Here is a 22,248-nt window from a genome sequence, read left to right as displayed (position 1 = left end):
GAGCACCATGACGGAGACAGGAGGGGACTGTTCTGACAGCGACACCTCGTCCGATGGAAGCTACATGGTGGTGGCGGACACCTCTGTGCCCACTCCAACTACAGGTACAGCCTCCACCCCCTGTACCAGCACCACCCTCCCAGCAGCCTCTCAGCGAGTTTCCCGTGCCCGCTCACCCAGGAGGGTGAGCATCTCCTTCGCCACAAGCACCTCAGGCCCTGCCCTAGTTAGCCCTACTGCCCTGAGTGAGGAGGCTATTGACCTCCTGAGATCCCTCTCTGTTGGGCAGTCTACCATACTGAATGCCATCCAGGGTCTAGCAGGGCATTTACAACAAATAAATGCATTCCTGGATGGTATTCACTTTGGCCTGGCGGCCCAACAGAGATCATTCCAGGCTCTGGCCAACTCACTCATAGCAGCCATTGTCCATGTCTCTAGCCTCCCACCTCCTACTCCCTCTACCCAGTCCCATTACCCTCAACCCCTGCCTATCCCAAGCACACCTTCAGACCTGCATGCACCCAAATCAACACACAGAAGTGGCTCAGGCAAACACAAGCTACACTTCATACCACAGGCACTCACACAAGCACCATCCAGATGCAGACACACCAACATCCAGGGCCGCCACTGTGTCCCTCTCCTCCTCCTCGTCCACCTCCCTCCCAGAAGCGTCTCCACCCCCACATCCATGCACACATCCCCTGTGTCCTCTCCCACTGTGTCTGTGCCCCCTCCGCCCAAAGTACACAAACGCAAGCACTCAGACACCAAACAGCTATCCAGCTCACGACAGCATCCAGCCCATGCACCTGCACCCAAACACAGCAGACACCTCCTACAACCACTCCCTCTTCCTCCACTCACAAACATTCACCCTCTTCCAGCCCCAGTGTCCCTAAAAGGCTTTTCCTCTCCACCCTTGTCCTATTCCCTGCCCTTCCCCCCCTGTCCTTCACTTCAGGCCAGGGTGGGCAAAACCAAAGCTGGCACCTCAGCCACCTAGTCCAGGGCCACTGTAGTTTCGGCAGCTACTGAATGTGTGAGGGGCTCCAAGGAGGCATCTGTCAGCACAGCCAGTGTGCCTGCACCACCTGCCAAAGGCAAGAAGGGGCCTCCAGCTAGCAAGGGCAGGAAGGGAACACCAGCCAGCATGGGCAAGAAGGCACCACCAGCTAGAAAGGGCAAGGAGGCACCACCAGATAGCAAGGGCAAGAAGGCACCATCAGCTGGCAGCAGCAAGGAGGCACCACCAGCTAGCAAGGGCAGGAAGGGAACACTAGCTGGCAGAAGCAAGGTGGCATCACCAGCTGCCAAGGGCAGGAAGGGAACAACGCATACCAAGGCCAATGTAAAAGTAACAAACGCTGCAGGCAGGATGGATCTGGTTTCTGGGGCTGGAGCAGCATCTGGGCAAACAACACCAGCCATGGCACTTCAGCCGTCCAGCACTGGAGCCTACCCCCACCACTGCCACCACTGCCACCTGCACCGCCCCCAGCACCGCTGCCTCCACCACTGCCAGCAGCACCACTGCCAGCAGCCCCAGTGGGCAGCGGTCTGAGGCTGCAGGGGAAGGGCTGGAGCCTCCCCTCACCACTGACAGCACTGCCACCAGCCCTGCCACCTGCCACCACTGAGCAGCCATCACCGCCGGCGAGCAGTGTGTAGTTGTGACTACATGGGCTGTACTGCGTCCTGGCCCCTGCAACAACTGTAGGAGTGACACCCAGGTGAGAGACTGTGACCTTGCACCATCCAGGATCTGCATCACAGGGCACAAGGCCCCCTCCAGAACCAGTGGAAGAAAGCATCAGCTCACCCTCTCCTTGCCAGGATGAAGCACACTGGGCACAAGGCCCCCCTCCAGAACCAGTGAAAGAAGGCATCCAATTGAGAGACTGTGGCCTTGCACTCCCCAGGACCAAGCAGTGGGCAAACCACCCACTTGAGAGACTGTGGCCTTCCACCTTGCCCACCCACTAGAGAGACTGTGGCTTTGCACTCCCCAGGACATCGCAGAGGGCATGTAGCCCTCTCCAGGAGCAGTAGCATTGTACCATCTTCCGGTTGAGGTGCCTCCCGTTGTGCTTCCCCATGAGGTGCCTGTGTATCTTCGACCTGATGCCCCAGCAGCGTTCTCTCCATATTGAGGCAGGAGTCAAGTGTGGCCTTGGTCTATGTGTTATGGTCCTGTGGGCCACAGACATTTTGGAGTGTGCGTTGTCCCTCCATTTGTATATATTGTACATACTGTTTTGTGCTTTAAGGACGTATTTATCCAACTTTTTATATTACACTCACTTTAATCAATTCCTTTTGTCCTTGCGTTATTCCTGAGGATTACGGAGTGATATTTAATGTTGTTGCATCTGTTTGTGTGTATGGTGTTGGGGGAGTGGGTGGGCGTGGGTGTGGGGGCGTTGCGTGTTGCGTGTGGGTGTCACTTTATTTTTCCTCCCCCCAGTCCCTAGTGTCCTAGGTGCGGTACTCACCATGGACGTCTTCGCCGCCGTTCGTGTTCCTGGTGTAGGAGGAGGTAGAACAGCACAGGAAATATGTGCAACTGGGGCTCCATGGCGTTGTGGTTCTTCTTTGAGTGTCGAGAGGTGAGTTGTTTCCCTTCTGTTTCCACTGTGCTTATGATGGCGTTGGTACTGCGCCAGAAAAGCTGGCAGATTGGTCTCTCATAATACAGTGGGCGGTACATTGTCTTCCGCCTAGCTGTTGGCGGTTACCACCATGGTGCTTGTGGCTACCGCCGTGGCGGTCAGAGTGTTAAAGTGGTTGTCTGTGTTGGCGGTTTCCGCCGTGGTCAAAATTCCATTTTTTTTACCCCCGGCCTGTTGGCGGTATTACGCTGCTTTATCACCGCCCAACAGGGTTGTAATGAGGGCCTATGTCTTGATGAGTGGGACTACTTGAGATTTTAGACCTCTCCAGACTGCTTTGTGGTATTCTTTCTATGACAGTACCGAGCAGTAGCAATTTGGTGCTTGAAATACAACCTCAGCCACCTGTGATGCTAGGGGTTGTAATGGGATACACCTAGCTAATATCCATACTCACTCTTTTATTTTCATTTCCCATCTGCAGCCTTTTATAGGGTGCACTACTAGTGTCTTCCCTACATCTCTCTCATACAGACTAGTTCCATAGTAAAACACGTGCATCACATTCTTATGTATTGGCTGGCATTTAGACTAAAGTGTCTACTTTAGGTGTCAACACATCCACAGTTATTGCCACTCTGGCCTATTTCATCTTTATCTCATCTCACCTCTAGCTATCTTAATCTGCAGTTCGAACTCTTCATTTTCATTATTTTTTCATATCAGCTTAAGGTCCAACACCTGACGACATCAAATCTAACAGTTCTCTAGCTTCTTTGCATACTATTGCACAACCATTTAACTCAAATTGAAATTCATATTCATTTTTTTCTGACTCTTTTAATGAAATGTTAACTACCCGTGTCTCTCTCATAAACTTTGAATTACAGTGGCTCACCAGAATAGTGGTCTGTATGTGGCTTGAATCAGTTGGGTCATTCTTTCAAAATATATTAATTAGGGTCTCCAGTCTCAGTACAGCAGAAAAAGCAAATGGTAAAACCACCCAGAGAAACACTAGATCATCTCACTCCAGCTCATTACTGACACTATCTCCAGTCCTAAGCTGTTTACGTATGTTATCGCGTCTGACCTTATTTGGTTTCTATTAGTTAGATTATAAGGGGACGCACTGGAGGTTCAATCAATCTTTTGACTGAGCTTAGAGTAGTTACCACCACAAGACTCAGTTACAAAACAAATCAATAACAGAACCAATCAATAACATCAATAATCATAGGAGTCATACATGTCCACACCCCATGACCTCTTCAGTCATGAATAAGCACACCTTTATGTAAAAGTTAGAATGTTTATTTCCCTATATTAACAATGCTAATATCAAGTAACAATCTCAAAATCAAATGATAAACATACGGAAATAATACTGGTTGACTTAATCTCCTAAAGAACTGCAATTTAATCAAAGTTTTGACCACTACACATTCTAAAGTTACAGTACAAATCAATAGCCTAACTGTGAAAAGAAATAACATACATTTAGATTCAGCAAAGAAAATACATCAACTGTTGTTAATATTTAGCAAGCATCATCAGTGAGTATCCTAACTAACCTTCTGATTAGACTGTATTGTTTGGGCTTCATGCAAAACAATTTAGTCAACACAAATTTGGAAAAACATCTAACTATGGCTCTATCAAAATTAGCAGTTGGCACCTAAGGACAAAAGCAAATAGACATAATAATCAGTAACATTGTCTTATACCTTGCCTCAGTATGGTTCAGCAAGCGGTAACAGTCTTCATCAACTGGACAACTGTTCGGTCAGCAAAGCATCGTAATTCAGCATTAAAGTTCAAGATAGAAATGTCTCTTCATACAGTTCGGAAAGAATATGGCTAAAAGCGTCTCGGAATGGCGCCTCTCCTCTCGGTGCAGTCTGGCTAAGTTAGATTCCCTAAAACTACTTCCGACGTTCCTATTGGTTAAAGAATCGTACATTTACGTTTAGTCCAATGAAAGTGGGACCTCAAATCTAAGACTTTACTAGACCATTGTTCACATGTCAATGATTGGCTCCTCTTCTCCTGTTACCGTCACTGGGCTCATCAGGTAACAAAACTGTATCATCTTATACTCCAGGCAGTGCTTCCATTGTCTGCTCCTGGAAACCTTGCTTTTACACCCACTAACTTATACAAAGTATCTATAGCTAGTACAACATTTTCTAGCAAGCAGTTTGCATGGGAAAGAATTTTGGCTACTAGCATCTGGTCAATGCAATAGAAAATCACAAATTAATTCTCTAAGCAGCCATTCTATGATTTGTCTAAACATTGCAAGTTTACATGAGGCTGTGCAACTAGGACCAAAGAACTGGCTAAATTATGGCCTATTATTAATAAAGCAAATACATAATACATAACCATTAATATGAGATATTACTACATTAATTAAGCCATAAGCTCAACATTTTACATTAGTAAACTTTGTGATTGATGGTCACCCAAGTAGGCACAATTTTAAATGCTTGTATTATTTTCCATATTAACTCATTTTCTATGCAGATTTAACATCCAGAATACATGGATAGTCATTAGTAAAATTTCACTTACAAATATTGATTTTATTTGTGCTAGTCTTATTATCGCAGTGGAAGCAAAGCAAGAATAAAATACCCAAAATTAATTTGGCTATCATACAAAAGTTCAGGTGTTGAAACAGTGTTTGTGATGACCTGGAGGATATAGTCACCCTCTAAGGGCTTGAATCACACAGATCAATTCAATTTCCGCAAATGTTACATTTACTTATACATCTAGGTGCAACTCTTCAGTTGTTTGCTGTTCACCATTTCCAAGTGGAGCTTTACACCGAGATCTAGACTTTCATGTCTCAACTCTCTCAAATGAGAGGATGGAGGCCCCTGCAATAGTGCGTCTGTCGGCCATTGGCCAACAATGGGGCGTGATATAAATCAGAGATTCCTTTATTTTATTTTTACCTCAGCCTGTTCCGGTGCTTCCAGAGCAGCGTGAGTCTTGTTTTCCTTCCTTCCTTCCTGCACGCTGACATCATTATAGTGAAATGACAGCAAAATGAGCTGATGGGCTCCTTTTACTTTCACTACGTGAGTGCTCAGGGACACATCTCAGCCCCGTCACTGATTCTCTCAGGAGAGTTATCACTGGAAAGGGGAAAATCTCACCTTTCCAAAGGTATCTTTACCTAGTGGATCACAGTATTTGTATTTTGTATTTTTGTATTTGTAGAGCGCATTCCGGCGGGAGCATCGAAGCGCTATGCGGACCTAAATGCAAAGAAGAGAAAAACGAAGGATAATGCTAGTTAGTTTGCGAAGAGCCAGGTTTTTAGGCCCTTCCTGAAGGTCTAATGATTCCGTATTTGTCGTAGAGGGAGGGATGCTTGCACGGAAAAAGCACGATCGCCCCATCTCACTTTTTTGCAGCGTGGGACTTTAATCAAAAACCTGGAAGCTGAGCTCAGAAGTCTCGGGGGATGATAAAACGAGAAAATAGATTTAAGATAATCACATCCTGATGACTGAAGTGCTTTATGCGTGAAGCAAAGTGTCTTAAACGTTATTCTCTTCCGGATTGGGAGCCAGTGAAGAGATGCCACGCACCTAGAAGCAGAGACAGAATTGGGCGTATTTAAAATTAAACGGGCCGCCGCATTCTGGATAGACTGTAATTTATCCACCGAAGACTTATTTGCGTTAAGCAATAAAGAATTGCAGTAATCAAGCCTAGAGGTAACCAACGCCAGTACCACCGCATGTCTAAGGCCTTCCTCAAGTAAATGGAAAATTTTCTTGAGGGTTTTTAGAGTCCAAAAGCAGACCTTAACCAACTGATTGATCTGAGATTTAAAGGACAATGAATCGTCAAACACAATACCCAAATTTTTGGCAGCTGAAAGGAGGTGAGGGGCAGCCCCCACACACGGGAGGCCACCAATTATTGTCCCAAGGGGACACTTTGCCCCCCAGGTACATAATCACGGTTTTATCCCCATTAAGTTTTAACCAGTTACAGGTCATCCATTTATTAATAGCTGTCATAAGGCAGTGAAAGTTTTCCTTTGTATCCTTCACATTGTGTGAAATGGGCACAATCAGCTGCGTATCGTCTGCATACGAGACGATCTGAGCCCCAAAAGAGCACACCAGATTAGCTAATGGGGGCATATAAAGATTAAAAAGTGTCGGACTGAGGGAAGAGCCCTGCGGAACACCACAAGGTAGTTGGAACGGAGAGGCCTTATGGTCCCCGCATACTACCGTTGAGGTTCGATCAGACAAGAAGGAACTAAGAATCTGCAAAGCCTTCCCTCTAACTCCAGCTTGGGCAAGCCTATTACATAAAATAGAATGGGAGATGGTGTCAAAAGCCGCTGAAAGATCCAATAGGACCAAAATCAAACCCTCACCCTCATCTCCTCTTCTACGGATCATGTCTGCGGTGGAAATCAATGCCGTTTCCGTGCTATGATCACCCCGAAAACCATGCTGTGAGGGATCCAATCCACCATTCTCCTGAAGAAAAGCAGACAGCTCCCGATTGAGATGTTTTTCAAAAATTTTAGAAATCCCTGGCAATAACGAAATGGGGCGGAGATTAGACAAATCTGCCACATCTTTCCCTGCTTTTTTGATGAGGGGAATGACAGTAGCATGCTTCCAGATATCCGGAAAGATTCCTTCTTGGAGAATCTCGGCATATACAGGTTCCAAAGCCTCGGCCATCGTCTGGGGTGCTAGCTTAAGGACCCAGGGAGGGCAGTGATCAGTGGGTGCTCCTGATTTGAGAGTAAGCAAAGAATCTCTAATAGTATTGACAGAGGGTGACTGAAAAATGACCAACGTGTTCCGAGGTTTACCCATACCTATGGAACCTATAATCACCTCCTCTGTCCCAACCGGAGGAGAAGGGCTAAAATTTATTAGCAAATTAATGATTTTGTGATGGAAAAAGTTTGCCACTGACTGGCAAAATTGTTGCGAGTTCTCCAGGCGGGTAGCTGCTACCGCAGGAGTGGATAGCATACGTACTGTCTTAAAGAGTTCCCTCTGGGCGTTCAAGGCCCCTCTAATCTTTTTGGAGAAAAAAGTATTTTTAGCTAGCTTTATGGCTGATTTATAGTTCTTCAGGGATTCCCTCAGAGAGCTTTTTTCAAGAGGGGCTTTATTCAAAAGCTATTTTCTCTCTTGCTGCCAGTATTTTCTTTAGTTTTTTTTCAGTTTGTGCATCTCCACAGGAGAGAGATCTCTGAGCAGGGTATCACACACTAGGCACCAGGGACATGAGGGAGTGGCCCAATGGGCACACATTTGTGATCCCCCACCAACCGCAAAATTTTCCATCCTTCTGCTCCCCTGGGGAGTGGATGGGTATAACTACTTGTGATCTGCACGCCACCATACAGAAAGCACACTATACACTACAGAACTTTTTTGTTAAAAATATAGGGCTGGGCCTGCTCTCCATGGGCTTGTCCATGACACCACCCAAATAAATGTTCCAACAGTCTTTCTGCTCCATCTGGGGGCAGATGGGGTGTTTACCCCCAATCTGCCCCCACAAAGAGGCAGAAAGCCCACTAGACACCAAGAAACATATTATTTATAAAACTAAAAAGGCTTCCCACCACAGCAATGCCTATGTCCCCACCCAACACAAATGTGGTGACAGTCTTTCTGCCCCCAAGGCTGGATAGGGGTGTTTATTCCCAATCAGCCCTCGCCCCCCCACCTCCCCGGGGAGGCAGAAAGACCTCTAGATGCGAGGGATTAAAAAAAACATAGGGGTGGGCGCTGGCCACCATGGGGATGGACCCCACCCAAAAAAGCAGATAGTTTTTCTGTCCCCTCCCCTAACAGGAGGATGGAATGATTACCCCCAAACGTTCCCCTGGGGGGAAGGGAGGCAGAAAGCCTGGTAAACATCAGGGGAATATTTAAAATATATATATATATATATATATATATATATATATATATATATATATATATAAATATTGGTGGGGTCTCCCAGGCTTGGCCATGCCTACACTTAAAAAGGTAGATAGTTTCTGTGCCCTGCAATATGTCTGCCCTATGGGGGCAAAATCCCACCTGACACAAGGAACTGTATTTATTCAATATTTCTTTGAGGAGAGCAGGCCCCCTAGGCATGCTCCCCCCACTCTGGGGACCAATAGACTTTCTGCCTCCACGAGGGAGGATGGGGTACTCACCCCCAAGAGGGGAGATTTCTCAAAATCTTCCCCCTGAAGGATAGAAAGCCCAATAGTCATCAGTATTTTCCATTTGGGACAAAGGAAAGAGATACAGGCATTGCGCTCTGCATTGGACATAACCATGCCACAAATGGGACAAACCAGTCTATCTAACCCCCTCCCAGGTCAGATAGAGGGTTTTCCCCCAATTTGCCCCCGGGGGTGCAGAAAACACACTAGACACCAGAGGTTTCAAAATGGCACCAAAACAAAAAAAGGATGGCATGGCCTACACTGGAATTGAGCACTACCCCTGCCCCAGTAAGGGCAATTTAGTCTTTCTGCCCCCTTAGGGGCAGATAGGAATCATGTATTAATTGGGGAAATTGCCCCATATCTGCTATCTGAATTAGTTGAAAGCCCACTAAACACCAGGGATTTTAGCATTTTAGGGCAAAAGCAAGGGGTGCAGGCATCACCCTCTGGCATTAGGCCACACTCCCTCCCCAAAGGGGATAAACCAGTACTTTGACCTCCCCTGAGGGCAGAGAGCGAGACTGGCCCCGACTTGACCCCAGGGAGGAGAAAGCCCACTGAATGTTTTATTTTTATTTTAATAGAACAAAAGGAATGGATCAAACCGGGTCAATGGAAGTCCCACAGTAGAACTCCCATTGCCCTTCGTTTGAACCATTCTTTTTGTGCGCATTTGACCCAGTCACACAAGTGGGGCTGTATTTTTACTGGGACAAGAGTGGGAACGATGGGTGGTAGGAGTTGTGTGGATTACTCCTGAGTCCAGAAAAATACTTGATTTTAGCCAAAGCCTGAAGTTTGCTGGGAATTGTGAGTCAGAAAACCCAGTGGGATTTATGCATGGCACACCACTGTGAAATTCCCTAGGGGTTATATTTACAGGGCCTGTGGTTCACGTCTGCGCAGCAAGCTCCTTGCTGCACTACCCTGTGCCACGAGGATAGGGCAGAAATGAACTGTATCAACAAGATACAGTGCATTTCTGCCTCTCCCCCTGCGCTGGTGCACAAATTGCTACCATGCTCTAACACAGGCACCATTGCGCCATAGTGCAAGGGTGCCTACTTTGTGATGATGAATGTTTTTATGCAAGAAGGGACACCTTCCTGCACAAAAACAATCAATGGAGGTGATTTCCTCCTTCTATGTGTGCTGCAGAATGCAGCAAAGGAGAAATAACGCGGGACAAATAAAGGTATTTCTCCATGTTGCATCACTCTTACACCATCCCTGGGGTTGGTAGGCTTTTGACACATTCTCAGGTTTATAAAACCTTGTAAATCTGGGAAAGCATTAAAATCCATGGATGATGAGTGGAAAGGCCCACTCAACACCTATGGAAAAGCCTCCCTGAGTCAAAGTAAGGCTTTGCAGCAACTTGTGCTGTGTTGCCTTACTCCATATCTACAAGGCCATGAAAAGCCATGCAAAGTGGCTTAATAATATGGGTCAGTAGCCTGTGTTACCAGTGCATCACAAAAAAGTGATGCACCTGCTGCCCGAGCAGATTGTAAATATTGGCCTAGGTGGCTAGTTTTCATAAATGTCTGTTGTTGGTAGGTCCAGGACAGCCCCAAACATAACAACTACGCATATTGCTGATCTCCCCATGTAGATCTTCAGGGCAATTTTAGGGGTGGTCACTTGGCTCACCCACATATATGGGGTACCATTGTTATTCAGGGATGTGTTAAAATTCTGGGTGAAACAAAGTTTGTGGATCCCCACAGAATGTGGAACTTTTCTAAACAGAAATGTGATTAAAATGTGTGTGTTTTAGTCAATTGAGGTTTGCAAAGGCTTCTGGGTTAGAGAACCCAGTGAGAGTCACACAAGTCACTGCATCATGGATTGCCCAAGGTGTCTGTTTTAGAAAAATGTACAGCTTTGCTAAGTTTCACTAGGTGTCTCCTGAGCTAAGAACCAAAATCCACTGCTACCCATAAAGCAAAAAAGGGGCGTTTTCAGTAGAAAAATGTGATGTGTCTATCTTATGTTTTTGACTTCTTCCTGTTGAGGACACTAGACCTTCCCACTTTTGGGTAAGAAATCTCACCATCCTAAATTCCCCCCGGAGTCTAGTTTCCAGAAATGTACAGGTTTGCTAGTTATCGGCTGTGATAGGGGCCTAAAATCCACAGTTACCCACATTTCAAAAACAGGGTCCGTTTTGAGGGGAAAAAATGTAATGAATCCATCATGTATTTTGGTTCCTTTTCCTGTGAAAGGCAGCAGGCCTACCCACACAAGTGAGGTACACTTTTTTGATTGGGACACTTGGAAAAATTATTGGTTGTCGGAAATCTGGGGCTCCCTGCATATTCCAGAAGTTTTTCTCACAGAAATCTGAGGGAAATGTGTGTTTTAATCAAAGCTTGAGGTTTGCAAAAGCTTCTGGGTCAGAAAATCAGGTAAGAGCCACACAAGTCACTGCACCATGGGTCCCTTTAGGTGTCTAGGTTTATACAATGTGCACGTTTTCTAGGTTTCCCTAGGTGCCAGCTGAGCTAGGGCCCAAAATCCACAGCCGCCAACATTGGAAAAAGGGGCAGTTTTGAATGGAAAATGTGATGTGGATAATTTGGGTTTTGCACCCTTTCCTTTTGTAAGCACTAGGCCTACCCACACAAGTAAGGGACCATTTGTATGGGGATACTTTGGGAAATGGTGGGTAGTAGGAAATTTGTGGTTCCCCACAGATTGCAAACGTTTTCCTCACTGAGATTTGAGGAAAATATGTGTGTTTTTGGTCAAGGTTTGGGATTTTCGAAAGGATTCTGGGTGTGACCAACTGGAGAGGGACACCAGGTACAGGTTTGCTAGGTTTGTCAAGGTGCTGGCTAAGCTGGGGCCCACATTCCACAGCTTTCCATATTGAAAAAAGCATCAGTTTGAGTGGAAACATTTGATGTTCCTATGTTGTGTTTTGATGCCTTCCTGTGGCAGGTGCTATGCCTCACAAATGAGGTGCCATTTTAATTGAGAAACTTGGGCTAATGCTGGATGTCAGGAAACCTGTTACTCCTCACAGGTTCCAGCAGATTCCCACATATTGCTTTTGTAAATTAGCCATACTTCCGAAAAGTTACAGATTAAACATTTGTCACAAATTGAAATTTTTTCTCATGCATTCTCAATATTTCTTTATTTCAACAGTCGTTATCTCTGGAAAAACCTTGAAGGGTCCACACATATTTTTTTGTTAAATCTTTTTATTGCATTTATAACATAAACAAAATGCATACTACTAAAATACTTATACAAGATAAGAATAGAGTGGGGAAAAAAAAAAAGATAGTAGAAAGGTATGAAGATTATACTCTGTTTGATAAGTGGTCGCGAGTCTGTTGTTTGGTGGTCTGATGTAGGGGGTAAGTCCGCCGTGGGGGGGGGAGGTCTACAGGGCAATCATGGCGAAGGGTAATGATTACGAGCAGGATGTATTTGTCGTGGGTGAAGTGTACCTTTGTGGATATAGTTTCGCAGCTGTATATCTAGGGTGTGTGTTTATATTCTTATCATCTGTGTTCGAATGAAGTTTCAGGTCTAGGTAGTTATGTATAGGAAATATGTTGGTTGTGATGTCTCGGATCAGTATTTTTCCAGAAGACTAGGGAGGTCGTGTATCATCTTTTTCCTGTAGTTGATCTGCCACGGAGTCCCATATATCAGCGTGCTTGACTACCACTCCTATATCACGTAATGTGTGCAACACCTGTATTTCTGCATTGACCCAACGTTGTACGTCAGTTTTCCAGTGGCGGGAATCTGGGGCGCTAGGTGATTTCCACTGTGTGGCGATGAGTCGTTTGAGGATTACAAATGCTAGATCTGCGCATCTGTGTTTTTGTTTATCTTTGCTACGTTTGTGTCTGATACCCAATAGGCAGGACTCAGGGGTAAGTGCTAGGGGAATACCCAGCCATGTAGCAGTTTGTTGTGTGATGTCTTGCCATACTCGGAGTAGTGGTGGAAAGTTCCAGGTCATGTGCAAGAAATCAGCTTCCGTGTTACCACACCTTGGACAATCAGAACTAGCTTGGGGGTACATGTGGTGGATTCGGTGTGGAGTCAGGTACGTCTGGTGTAGGTAGTTGAGCTGGGTGTATCTGAAACGTGCGTTGCGCGATACCTCGCGTGTGGATGTGAGGGCCATGGACCATGTTGGAGCTGTGAATTGTGTGTGAAGTGCTTTTTCCCATTTGTTCTTAGCTTGTGGCTGTGCTTCTTCTGGGTTAGCTCGTAGCACGTTATGGATCCCTGAGATACGTGTTGATGTACCGATGTCTGATAGCAATTCATGCAGAATAGGTGATGGTAGTGGTTCCCTGTTACTGTGTCCCCATGCGTTGCGTATTAGAGATTGTAGTGCGCCGTACATAATAAAACTGCCCTGTCCCAGAGTGTACGTCGATGCGAGTGCCTCGTAGGGGAGAAATTGGCCCTCTGCGAATAATTCTCCCACTAACTGGAGGCCTTTGGCGGCCCAATCAGTGAGACACAGACGGCCATGTAATCTATGTACCCCTGGGATGGCGAGTAATGGGGTCTTAGGCGAGTATGGTGGTTTTCCGGGTCCCCTGTTCACATAGCGCCGCCACACCCTTTCGGCCACTTTTAACAGGATATTGTTGTGTCGCGGTAGGGCCACACGTCCCACGAGCCATTCCAGTATGTTTAAACCACCCAGTTGTGTGCTCACAGTGTGGGTTTCCGAGTGAGTGGGGTCTTGTAACCAAGTTAAGATCCACCGCAGCTGAGCAGCTGCGTAGTAGAGCTCAAATTGTGGTACACCCATCCCGCCTCTGTCCAGTGGTAGGCAGATCTTAGCCAAAGCCACACGTTTACGTCCGGTGCTCCATATCAAGTCTATCAACAGCTTATTCAGCTGTGCGAAAAAAGTGCTAGGAAGCCATAGTGGTAGGGCAGCGAAAAAATATAGTCGTCGAGGGAGTATAATCATTTTGATTAATGCCACTCTACCCATAGGTGATAGTGGTAGTGCGCACCAAAAGGGCAGCAGTCCTTTTATTGATCTAATCGTCCGGACTAGATTGCCCTCCTTGAGGTCAGATTCGTCATGATATATGTGCACTCCTAGATATTTGAAAGTGCTGTAAGTCCATTGTAAATTATGCTCAGTGAGTATGTGGGTCTGTGTGTCGGGTAGTCGGCGCATGGGGAATAGACATGATTTGGCCCAGTTAACGCGTAGGCCGGATATGTCTCCGAATGAGTTCAATAATTTTAGCAGGATTGGTAGGGATTCGGTATAGTTACGTAAGTATATTAATGCGTCGTCTGCGTATAAGGACACTATGCGGTGTTCCACGCCGTCCGGTATGCCCCATCTTGTGGCTTCGTTGCGCAATTTAGCCACGAGGGGTTCGATGGCTAGTGCGAACAGAAATGGTGACAGGGGGCATCCCTGTCGCGTGCCTCTACCGATCTTGAAGTTTTCGGAAGTGATGGTGCCCGTTTTTAATCTAGCTATGGGGTCTGAATATAAGACAGATATCCGGCGTGTGAACACTTTACCAAATCCCAGTAACTGCAGGGTTGCCATCAGATATGGCCATCCCAGTGTGTCAAAAGCTTTTTCAACGTCTAGTGAAACCGCAACTCTGGAGTAGTCTGTATCAGGAGTTTCAGCGATCAGGCGCTATAGGTTCCTGATGTTGATAGAGGTGTTGCGTCCTCGTCTAAATCCTGATTGGTCTGGGTGTACCAGGGAAGAAATTATTGGGAGAAGTCAGTTGGATAGTACCTTGCCTAATATTTTACAGTCCGAGTTTAAAAGTGATAGGGGTCGGTAAGAGCGTACGTCCAGTGGGTCGCAGCCCTTTTTATGGAGGACTACAATCGTAGCTTCGCGCTGTGAGTCTGAGAGATGACCTGTTTCATATGCCTCCTGTAGCATGGTCAGATATGGAGTGAGCGTTTATGATGAGAAAGTCTGATAGTACTCGATCGGTAGTCCGTCCCCCCCTGGTGCTTTATTGTGGGCTAGCTGTTGCAGTGCTTGTTTTATTTCGTCACTTTCGATGGGTTTGTCTAACTCTAGTGCTTGTGCAGCCGTTAATTGATTTACGTGGGAAGTCTTGAAGAAATCTTCTAGTTGTGGTGCGAGTGGGGGAGGTTCTGCCTGATATAACCTTGCATAATACTGCCTAAATGCATCGTTTATTTCTGATTGTTTATTCACTATCACACCAGTATCTAGGCGGATGGCGTTTATAGGAGTATGCTGCTGGGTCCCTTTCGCTAACCAGGCCAGCATACGACTTGATCTATCGCCCTCTGGGTGTAATCGCGCCGTATGGTATCGATAGTCGAATTTTCGTAGACGGGTTTCGGCATCGCCCCATTGCTTTTTGAGTGTGATCGTGTTATTCTTAGCAGTACTATTTAAGGCCGCCTCGCATTCTGCCTTCCGTAATTTCTCCTCGGTATCATGTAGCTCTGAGAGCAGTGTGGGCCTGATACCTCCTGCAGCCCCGATGCACATGCCCCTGACTACCACCTTATGTCCATCCCACTCGATTGCGCGTGTTGTGGCTGTTTGACTATTAATTGTGAAATATGATTTTATGGTGTTAGCTAGTTCTTCCCGGAATGGCGGGTCGTGCAACAAGATGAGTTGTAAGCGCCAAGTGGGTATTCGTGATGGCTGAATACCCCATCTCAGTGTGACGATTAGGGGGCAGTGGTCCGATGGGGTTTTGGCCAGATAGTTGGTGCTATGTATTAAGTGTGTTAATGTGGGCGAGCATAATAGTAAATCAATCCGTGTGTGGAGGTTGTGTACGGGTGAATAAAAGGAATATTCTCTATCAACGGGATGGAGACTTCTCCATGCACCGTGTAGCCTCCGTTCTGTTATCCAGGACCTTAACATCTCAGATACCCGTCTACTAGGAGCGCTTATTAATGGCGGGTGTGATCTGTCCATAGAGATGTCCGGTACACTGTTAAAATCTCCTCCCCAGATAATTGGTATGGACGGGTCCCATGAGATCTGTACGGATGTGGCCCTCAGGAATTCCCCTTGTCCCGAGTTTGGGGCATATATACCAGCTATGGCTAGCTGTCTACCATCCAACTCTCCACTGAGACAGACATATCTGCCATCTGTGTCTATATATGTGTCTTGGACCGTGTATGGGATCCCTGGTGCGATCCATATCAGTACTCCCTTTGCATATTTGGATATTTTAGTTCCATAAACAGTGCCCGACCAGCTCTTATTAATTTCCTTTAATTCTTGTGTGGTGGCATGGGTCTCCTGTAGTATAGCTATATGCACTTTGTGGCGTTTGAGATATGTATGTACTCTGCGTCTTTTAGTTGGGTTAGCCAGGCCTCTTATGTTCCAGGTTACAATGTTGTATGTCATTGAAACGTTTTGTATACGAATCACTAGCGGCGCATGTTTTTAAGTAGGATTTGCTGCATCCCCTCGCCCATCGCCCCCACGACCTCCCCAAATCCGATCAACCCTCGAGTGTGGTGTGGTTAATACATACCTTAAGGAGTTAAGAGTAAGAGGAGTATAGAAGAAAGGGGGAAAGGGGAAAAGTGTGAATAACCAGGTACAAAAGGTGCAAGAGTGGCTTCGAGCCGATTCGTGTCCATACGGGAACCAATCTGGGTTAGGGGGCTGCTGTGGTATGTGGTCCAAGGTGGCCGCGGGTCCGGCCCATTCGGGTGTCGTCTTCTCCCAATTAGGCGCGTTCAGGCTGGAAGGCACACCAGCTTCAGGCACATAGTGTTTATGGCTTTCGGAGTAGGTTAATCGCTGCATCTGTGTGTTGCCTTTTCAGAGGTCGTCTGCGGTGCGTGGTGTGACCACCGGTCCCGAGATTAGTGGGGATGTGGGCAGGCTTTGCGGGGACCCCACCGAGTCCGAGTCCGTGGTGCCATATTCGCGGTTGTGCTGTGTTCGAATACTCGAGAACCTATTAACGTCCTTTAATGCTTGAGCTTGCCAGTCCGATGCTTGCTTTTCAGTAGGGCGTGATCCGGTTCTGGGTTTCAATTTCCTTTTCTTACGCTTTTTTTGTGTTAGCCATTCCTTTTGCTCTGGGTGTTCATCTGTGGGGTCTATTAAGCCCTTGGAGTGGATCCAAGTCCATACATCCTCAGGGGACGGGAAGACGTGAGTTTTATCGCCATCCACTACTCGTAGTCTGGCAGGATACATGAGGGAGTATGGAAAGTTCTTATCGCGTAGTACCTGTTTTGCCTTAGTAAAGGTGGCACGTCTGCGCTGGACCTCTGCTGTATAGTCCGGATAGGCTGTGACTTTTACGTTTTCAATTTCGACGGGTCCCAGCGCACGGAAGCTCTTTAGGATTTGATCTCTATCACAGTAATTCAACAGCCTGGCTAATAATGGGCGAGGAGGGGCTCCCGGGCGTGCGGGACCGCCCGGGATCCGGTGTGCCCGCTCCACTGTCAGAAGAGGGGAGGCCTCCTGCTGCAATATGTGATCTTTTAGCCAGCTCTCTAGAAATAACTCTGCGTTAGGGAGCTCGATTCGCTCCGGGAATCCCATAAATCTAATGTTATTACGGCGTGACCGGCCTTCCGCCTCCTCCGCGCGTCTTTGGAGTTGTATTATCTCAGATTCCTGCTGTTGTATTCGGTTTTTCATGTCCTCTATATTTGGTTGAGATGTTTCTAGGGTAGATTCGACGGTGGTTACTCTATCCGCTAGCTTCCGGTGTTCAGTGCGTAGGATAGTGACTTCCACTGCCATTGCATCTATCTTTCCTTCCAGGTATGTTTGAGTTTCTAATATTGCCTGCAATACCTTGTCAATTTGTAATGAGTGAGCAGCTAGCGTTTCAGTCACTTTGTGCAGTGGATCTGGGCTCTCCATCGTTGGCGGGTCCCCAAGTCTGGTCTCTGATTGGCCCCTTGGTGGCTTCGGTTTCACCATGGTTTCGCCTGTTCTGAGCTCTCTTCGTATTGCGTTGTGATTGAGGTGGTTAGTTTATACAGTTCTTGTATTAGGTGAAATTTGTTGTGTGCCCAACAGTGGGAGCTTGATGCGTTCCGCAAAAGGTACGCACCGGATGTGTGCAAGTGACGATTGCGTGTTGCAGTGCACGTGTCTGTGCGTTTTATGTTGGGGGAGAATCAGCTTTGCTCTTTGCAAGAGAGGTGTGCCTCGTACTTGCATTTGGCGGTTGCGCGCTGCGGTTCCCGTATCTGTGCGTTTTATGTTAGGAAAAGAGAAAAGGAAGAAACGGCATTGCTCCCTGGCTGTATGCAAGACTAGGAAATGTCACTGATTCCAATTTTCGTTGGTGGGTGTGTTAGATGCCTTTACCTAGTGCTTGATTTCCGAGCCCACCCAAGACACACCCTTAATAGGGCACAGCGTAGTTTGATTTCCCCTTTGAACTCCGATGTGCGTTACGTGTTGGGTATGGCTAGCGCTCCGCAGTTGTTGCTGGGCTCCGTACTTCTCCATCGACCTGACCTCTTTTTAGCACGCAAGCGTTTGGTGTAATTAAACTGCAGTTCCCAAGAACTTCGATCTGCGGCTTTTTCCTCATCCGCAGTTAGATCTCAATCGGGCCGCGCCGTCATGCTTGTGTTCCGCGATCGGGCTCTAATGTTCGTCCGGGGTCTTAAGCTGCCCGTTAGATTGGGTGCCTATGGCATGCGAGGGTGTATCCGTGGTTGCGTGCTGCGGTGCCTGTAACTGCGCGATTTATGTTAGGAAAAAAAAGAAAGGAAGAAACGGCTTTGCACCCAGGCTGTGTGCAAGGCTAGGGAATGTCACTGAGTCCAGTTTTCATTGGCGGGTGTGGTGGATGCCTTTACATAGTGCTTGACTTCTGGGCCCACCCTAAACACTCCTTCAATAGAGCACAGCGTAGTTTGATTTCACCTATGAGCTCCGTTGTACGTTTCGTGTTAGGAATGGCTAGCGCACCGCATTTGTTGCTAGGCTCCGTACCTCCCCATCGACCTGGCCTCTGTTTAGCACGCAAGCGTTCGGTGTGATTAAACAGCAGTTTCCAGAAACTTCGGTCTACGGCCTTTTTTCTTGTCCGCAGTTGGATCTCAATCGGGCCGTGTCGCTATGCGCGTGCTTCGCGACTAGACCCTAATGTTCGTCCGGAGTCTTAAGCAGCCCGTTAGATCGGGCGTCTATGGCATGCGAGGGTGCATCCGTGGCTCCTCGCCGTCCCCACCCGCAGTGCTAGGATCGCTCCGTACCTGCGCGCAGGGTGCAGCCGCCGCTATCGTCGGGCCGCTCGGCTCCTCGCTGGTGTGCGTCCGCGTCTCTTTACCATCGGGGCCCGGGCGAGCCGCTGCGTCAGTTTGTTCAGGTCTTCAGGGTCTCGGGATGTTACTGAGCATGAAGCATGTGGGTTTGGAGGTTTTCAATGCCTGGGGACAGGAGGATTACAGGATAATTATGGGCCGGGCGCGGAGCTCTGATTCAAGCAACCGCACTCGCCGCCAACTTGGCCACGCCCCCAAGGGTCCACACATATGACCTCTTGCAAAATACAGGATTTTGTCTACTTTTCAATAATCTATATAGCTTTACTGGGTCACCCATGTGTTTCACCCAGTTTCTACCACAAACTGGAAGTTGGTTTAAAACACAAAAAATAGGAAAAAATGGGCTACCTCTTTGAAAAATGCCAAAACTGTAGTCAAAAGTTAGTTTTTTGACTCAGCTCTGCATGTTCCTGAAAGCTGAAAATACGATGACTTTAATATTTCAAATCTCTTGTTGGTGCCATTTCAGGGAAAAAATACACTTTTTTGTGTAACGCTGTTTCATATTTTTACCACAAAACTCAAACTTTAGCTACATTTTGGCCATTTTTTTACTCACCTTCAGCAGAATCCAAACGCTGGGTACCTGTAGAATCCCCAGGATGTTGGAAAAAAGGATACAAATTTGGCGGGCATACATCATGTGGAAAAAGTTTTGGAGCCCTAAGTGGGAACTACCCCAAATAGCCAGAAAAGGGTTCAGCACTGGGGAAAAGCCCTAGCAATTAAGAGGTTAATGAAGTTTATTGTTTTTTTTATAAAGAAATACATTAGTTCCTTTGGGGTATTACTTTATTTCCAGGCCTCCACTGTTTTCTATGAGAGTGTGTTTCAGTGGTTGCCCATGTGTATTGCTTGACTTACTCCAAGTCGGGATATAGTTCATTTCAGCCTCTGTTGACACATTAATTGCTGTAATAACTTCATAAGTGCATACTGTGAATTACACAATTGCATTAATCTTATGCTTTTCTGAATGTATTTTGTACTAGCATGTCTCTCCTTAAACCCCTCATTACATTTTTCTAAACCGCTCCCATTTAGCAGTAAGTACTCCGTGGTTTACCACCACTCCCCCTGATCCCTTCCACAGTACAGAAATCTCAGTCACTGTAGTGGAGATCTCTGTCCAGAATAGCAAAAAGAGAAGTTGAGTCGGACGTCTCCACCAAAGGTTTATGAATTGCATTTTGTTGTATGTCAGTATTAATACTGTAGTTACTGTACATATTAGTACATCCAATTTGCAAATCGTTCCCAATACAAAACCAAAAGTTTTCACCCCTGGTCGATTTTACCTGCAGATTCTGTGTTTCAAAGGTGGGAATGATAGATAATGTGTGAAAGACATTTTGGAACTCCGTTTACCACGTTTTTCTCATTCTGATTTATCTTCCCCATTTAATTTCTTGTAGATACTATCTGGAGAAATCTGTGAAAAGATAATGATGGGTCAGTGAAAAGATTTGCTTACAACTGGAAGTTTACAAGAATCTAACGCAACGGCTTCAATACATTGGATTTCTTGCACTGCCCAATGACCCCCTCACACCGCCATGATTATGCTATTTTCGCAATACAGAGCTCCATGAACCACGTTTTCACAGATACGTCAGAAATTCTTGCACATCTGTGGTGCTAAACTTACACATTGTTGGACTAGCATCAAAAAAATATTGCTACTCCAGTAATACCAGGAGGCCCCCATTAAAGAAAGCCCTGTGTCAGTTTCAAACTAGTAAAATTCTGATGCAGTGAAGTTGCAGAATGGCACAGGGAAATGTAAATTTCACAGCATAAGTTCTGCTTGGCTTTTACGTGAGAGTGCCGAACTTGCATACATTATACCTGGCACGGGCAAGGCTTTACAAACTGACGCATTGGGCCCAATGTGACAGTTTATAAATGTGGAGCAGTGGAGCGAACTGCATGAGCCACTGTTGCATCAAATAAATGATGCAGCAGTGGTGCAAGGGCCTTGTAAATGAGGCTCTAAGTGTTACTCAAGTAGGGAGAGTGTTGCTTTCTAACAAATTCTACAAAACACCAGGTAGCAGCAATATTTATAATTATATCTGAACTTTAATTTTGCATAGCCCTGAAACAAGCCGTTAACGGTATGGGTCACTTGTCAGTTCCTAAAGAAATATCCAAACTTATGCAGACGTTTCGTGGGGTGATAAAATATATACGTTTTCCCACCACTGTTAAGCATAAATGTTTCCTGTAGCCAGTGTGACTCACGCTTTCCTCCTGCACCTGTCAAAATGTTCCTGCTACTAAAAAGGGCTTCTGAATCAGCAAAGCAGTAACCGAGGCTCTCAGAGAGCACATAAATCCAGGAACAGAAACATTTCTAGGTCTTTGGAAGTGAAGAGTAGCATTGATCAAAGGTGTGCTCCTGTATGGCCCCAAGAGCATTCCAAGTCCACACAATAAGCTCTTCTGAACTAGCTGGGGGGGAGAGGCGTGGTATTAGCTACAATTAGTACTGACTAAAAGGTGTCGGTCAGATCCCATGAATTCAGACTCATCGAGCAGTAAAACAGGGGACTGGAATTATGTGGCTGCAGCGTTTTCTGCATAATTATGGATTTACCACACTTGTCAAATGCATGCGTTGCAAATTTTAACAAAAAAAATGTTTCTAACTCAAACAGATCAAACGTTAAAAAAAAAGAACCATACAACCTCAGAAACGTTACAAAGGAGAAGCGTGTTAAAAAATGTCAAAATAAAAAAGGTATTCTGTCACCAAATGTGCAGCATTATGTGCCATAATTTGCCATCCCCTACCCATTAATTTCGTCAACCCTACTGCACAATTTGAGCAAAAATTAATTCCATATGCATTAGCTATAACACACTGTGTAGAGGGCGGCAGGGCTCTGCCTGAAGATAAAATGAGGAAAGCAATGTGGAGTACATTTATTTGTTCCAATGCTGCCGAAAGAATTTGGGATCTATGCATCTTCTATAATGTATCTTTCGACTATTCAACTGTGAGGCCACAACCTTTTTAGGCTGCTAATTACGGATTGAGCTTCACCACTGACAAAGCAAACTGTGGGTGTGACCTAGTTCTTT

Source organism: Pleurodeles waltl, chromosome 7 (assembly GCF_031143425.1).
Source record: "Pleurodeles waltl isolate 20211129_DDA chromosome 7, aPleWal1.hap1.20221129, whole genome shotgun sequence".
In the NCBI taxonomy this organism is placed as follows: domain Eukaryota; kingdom Metazoa; phylum Chordata; class Amphibia; order Caudata; family Salamandridae; genus Pleurodeles; species Pleurodeles waltl.
This window is presented reverse-complemented; position numbering follows the sequence as displayed.